We start from the raw sequence: 5482 nt of genomic DNA, 5'->3' as shown, positions 1-5482 counted from the left end.
GCAGACAGCAGTCCCTCAGGCAGATTTCAAAGTCCAGTTTAAAGTCCACTACTTTGAAGATGAAATCTCCGAGACATAAGGAAAGGAAATATGAGTGTTCCAAACAAGCCCACACCCGTCACCCTTAATTTTAATCCCCTTTAATCATCATTCTAGGGCTTCGCTATTTGTGGACTAACAACACTTAAATCATCCGCTGCCAAATAAAAAGCAATTATCATCAATCAGTTAACAGAGAACAGTCTGAGACGTCTCCTCATCCCCCTGAGCTCGAGCTATACTCTTTGTATTTACAAATCACTGCAGAGCATAGAGTTATGTTCATGACAGGGCAGCTACTATATTAAGAAATGTCAAATATCCAGAAGCTATAAAATGATGCCCAAACAATAGAAAACTCTATGAGATATGTTTGAAGAGTAACCAAAAGCCTTTCTATATTAACTGGAAAACAATGACGTAGGCCTTTCATAAAGCAATGGTCAGGGTGGTGAAAGAGTTGAAAGAGCGGTTCCTTTCCAAATTACTCACTTAGAAACATCTTTGGCCGGAGCTCTCTGCGCAGTATACCCCAGACAGATGATTACCCCCTCTGATGTCATAATGTTTAATGAGCAAGTAACTCATAGTAGTTGGGTTGTGTAACTATTTTTTTTTCACTTTAACTTGGAAGCCTGACTCAGACTCCAAGTGTTTGGGTCTATAGGTCTGAAATGGACCCTAATGACTTCATGTCAGTTAGATATTTTTAAAACAAAGCCTGCATTGTGAACAGGGGTTGTGGAATGTGAAAGATCTTTGCCAGGCAGTGACGGGTTTAGATTGTACTTTTTGGGAAATGTAGACTTTTTCGTCAAGAAAATAGTAGTCAAGAGAGATAAATATTGAATATTTGACTGGTCTTAAATCGTGAGGCCAAAGAGTATGCAGAATAATTGCTTGTCTTAATAATGAAATGAAACAGGAATTTTGCTAAACCCTGTCCCATTTCCAACATTAAAGTATCGTGATGCTTCTATTTTGCCATCCTCAAAAGTCACAAAACTCACTGGAACACAAAAAAATATGATTTGAACATGATTTAACGTTTCCTCCTCGCCAAGCGTCATATATTAAATGAAAGTTAGGCGTCAACTGACATAAGACGTTAAGGTTTTGGCATAAGGCTAAACCCCTTTGGTTAATAGCAGCTCTTCTGTTAACCAAAGGTGTGATCCAACTGTAAGAATGTGAAGACAGTGTCATTATGTAGCTCATTAAACTACTAAAGCAGTAAATGACCTAAAGCAAATGAAACAAATATTCTGTGGGAACAGGCTTCTGCACCCACTCCTTTATTTATATCAGTTTACTCAGTTATTTTCACAAAGACTGGAAGAAACAATGCATACCAGTATTCACAGCTAAACCTTTGTCTTACCTCCTTTGTTTGCGCAGCATGACAAATGTAAGACATCTGTTGAGCTGGAGCACCTTTAGAGTTCAAAATTGCCAAGTTTAAGAAATTCTGTAGTAGTGATGTGAAGACGTTCCTGGAAGGGGGCAGGCTTCTTTTCTGGGATAAGAAACTGAAAGTGCAACTTTTCCCAAAGTTAATAACTGACTCATCGGTCTCATATATACAAAGAAAACCGCATCTGTTAAAGGGTCCCACCTTTAACAGGATACTACATTCGTTTATTTATAGATATTATTTTACAAAAGCGGTATCGAAGGTTTTAAAAGAGTTAAATTTGTTAAGTAATGCTAAACAATCTAAGGAAGGATCTTGAAACAGACGAGCCAGCAGTTTATTTTCCTGTCAGGCACATACAGAATGTGGCAGTGTGGGAGAGTCATTGAAAATCCCCTCCAAGGCGACTCATGAATCATTCCAAGTTGGTCAGGATGTTAGGAGACGATTTGTAATCACAGGCCAAGCCTTTTGTTTCACAGGATGAGGTAGCCCGCCGTCACACGTATGTGTTTTTTTTAAACGTAAACTTGCTTTCCTTATTTGTTTGTCTTTGTTACATCTTGGCATAAAAAGGTAGTTTTGGTTTTATTGTGTGTTTTTCCAGGGTTTGAGATACAATTTGTTGATATTTGTGCCAGCACCACTACACCTGTGACTACAGTCAAAACATTTCAAAATAATATATTCTCAAAAACTCTTTCTACATGAGTCGCTAAAATTCTGTCAAATGAGCAACTTTCCACCAGAAACATACATTCCCATTTAAAGTCAGGTCAGTAGTGTCATTCTCTGGTTTGTTTCTCTATGTACTGAAGCTTCATGAATATCCACAGTATTGCTTCACACTTGCAAATTACAAACTGAGCACACATCTCATTTATTTCCTGCTTATAGCACTTGCACACAGATCATAACATTATCAACCACTTGTTGAAATTTGAGGACCAAACTCCTAAACTCTTTTAAAGTATCTTTAATTTTTCCCAAGTTAAAGAAAGCCATTTCAGAAATGCAAGTGCTCTTTGTGTCATTTTCTGACATGTGACATTTGTTGCAGTTTTCTGTGTTTATTTGACAAGTTATTAAATTTAAAACATGTTATGCAGAGGATGGCAGAGACATGAATACAGGAATGAAAGCAAGTTCTGGGTGAATGGATTTTAGCACAGAGCTAATCCCTCTTTCACACCCAAATGCTGACCAATGGGAATCTCCGGTCCTGTTTGCCCGGTTGCATTTTGAGCCACACAGTCACATCCAGCAGGCTCACAGGGGGCTCACGAGTCAATGACTGCGCACAGACTGCTGTTGGAAATGTGACTGGATGAAGTTACTATCCTGTCATGTGACCAAAAATAGATATGTAGAGTTATATACAAGATTTGTACATATATATTTTCAACTAAAAAAAACAGCACTAAGCAAACAGGGGGATTCTTTTCTCAGCTTTATTTCATGCCAGTCATGAGTTAGCAGCAAGTGGTTTGTAGATTACAGTTTTTTACAGCCGCTAGGACACATTTCTCAATACTTAGGTCACTTTTGCAAAACTCTTCACACAATTCTCCTAACTGACCTTCAGCTTGGCAAAGCAGTTCATTTCACATTCAAAATGCACTACAACTACCAAAACACTTTATTCAGGTCTCAAATAAACTCATTCTTCCAGAACACTAGCAAAGGTTGACAGCCGACAAACACACTTTGTCACCCACAAAACAATGACCTAAAAAACACTAGCAACATGTAGCATTACACAGTGTTTTCTTGTGTAAAACAAGGACACATCTCTGTTTATAATTTCAATATATGTTACTGGAATGAATCAGACATCATGCAGAATTCGTCAATATTTGTTTATGTATTTTTAGTTTTTTGCACTAAGTAATCCCAAAATACAAGAATTTGTATACACACCATCCACTGATACACATACAATAGTAATGCTAATCTACTCGGTCTTCTCCATTTGGCCACAGGTTCCCATCCACATCACATCTTACAGTTTTTTCTGATTGCTTAAGCACATTTTTTGTAACTATTGGCTAATTTTGCAAAACTCTTCACACAAATAAGAAAACCTGTCACCCAATAATCAAAACATTGTAGTTCTCTTGCAAAAGCAAACACAGCTAGATTAACTCTTCACACCTTCGTAAAAATGGTGTTTCCGTATCAAACAGTACACACAAGCCATCATCTACTAAGCACACAATGCGCCAACTGCACACTGATGGTATGAATACAAAACACATCTGGCTTTTGCTTTCTCTGTGCACAAGGTAGGCTATGTCAGTTTGAGCTCGTACTTCTGTCATAGATCCATAAGCATAGAGGGATCCAAACTTCAAGTACTGGTGTTTATTCAAACACATCAAAACAAACACAAGTGTTCATTTCCAAGTATAAGATTATTTGCAATCGCCATAATGACTATATGGGTTACTTGGTCTGCAGTGAACATGCTTCCTCTGCCCCCAGCATCTGGTCATCTAGCAATTCTGTAAAGTAACAATTTCAGTATTTTTACATCAATGGTATTGGTGTGTTTCTCATTGGCATATGGCAGTGCTACAAATCTTTGTGCGAAGTGACTGTACTAACATATTCTCATTTCAAGATGTCCTTATGGTACTTGCTACAGTGTAGCGGCTCGAGTTAGGCTGGACCCGTTGGCCAGCTACCCTCAGGGTCATTCCACGGTTGATTACATGGTCCACTATTGTAGCTCTGATGTCATCAGCAATTCTATTTCTTACTCTTCCTACCCTTCCTCTCCCCCCTCCTCATCTTCCTCTCCCCCCTCCTCGTCTTCCTCTTGCTCCTCCTTGTCGTCCTCTTCATCCTACTTCTTCACCTCCACGTCCTCTTCCTCGGCCTCCTCTACTTCTCACTCTTTCTGCTCCCTCCATTGTACTCCGCACACACAGCTTACCTGTATTATAGTGCTTAGGCTGATTGCAAAGTGAACTAATTATCTAAAGAAGTTTTCACATGTGAAAGTGTGCCAGACAGTTGGCAAATTAGTGTTAATGATAGCCATACATGTGTATACTTTTGCTAGGAGTGTGTTGGAAATTCGGTAATTGAGTGTTGTGCAATGAATTGTGCCTACAGTTTTGCAAAGTGTGTTACAAAATTGCAAACTGAGTGCAAAGCAGTTTTTGTGCTTTTAGTTTTGCAAACTCAGTGAGTGGTTTTGCTATAAGTCTGAATAGTTTTAGAGATTGTGCTACAGGAATCACAGTTAGGGTTTAAGCATTCAGAAAAAACTGTAATCTTCTGGCATGCCAGAATTGAAGGAGTTGAAAAATTGAAGGAGTAACACCTGTGTAGATGTTCATCTACAATGAGAATCAGCTGTGGCTGGTTAAACTGCATTTTTAGATTTAAAATATGTTTCAATAAAATATTGCTGTTGAATTTTACGGTCTTATTCAGTTTTGCATTATGTTATTGTTTTGGCCATAAGTTTAACAGTTTTGAAAACAGTATGTAAGTACATGCAAAATGTCCTGTACGTACAAAGATTTTTGGCAATTGCTGTGTCCGAGTGAGAAAATAATTCATGAAATTTGAGAGATGTAGTCATTGAATGCATCTTGTGCCAAAACAATGATAACTGATCCTCAGTTTAGCCCACATAGACTTCTGTTGTGCTCACTGTTATACCACTAAATGTTATATACCTATGTGGTATGTGACTTTTGTTGCTATGATGCCAGGTCTCCCTTGTAAATGAGATTTTTAATCTCAATGAGATTTTTACCTGGATAAATAAAGGATTAATAATAATTTTAAAAAAAACTGTGTGAGGAGTTTTGCAAAAGTGCCCTAAGTATTGAGAAATGTGTCCTAGCGTCTGTAAAAAACTGTAAGATATCAGCCATATGCAGTGTGCTTCCTCTATGGATGACACATCCACATAAATTTGGATGACACATAAATTTAAACTGTACTCATGAGCTGTTCATTTTTAGCAGAGCAGTTTGAAACGGTATGTGATTTAAGTGAGAAAATTGTTTG

This window comes from Maylandia zebra, linkage group LG12 (assembly GCF_041146795.1).
Source record: "Maylandia zebra isolate NMK-2024a linkage group LG12, Mzebra_GT3a, whole genome shotgun sequence".
NCBI classification, from domain to species: Eukaryota; Metazoa; Chordata; class Actinopteri; order Cichliformes; family Cichlidae; genus Maylandia; species Maylandia zebra.
The sequence above is the reverse complement of the archived record's forward strand: the minus strand, read 5'-3'. Positions refer to the sequence as shown.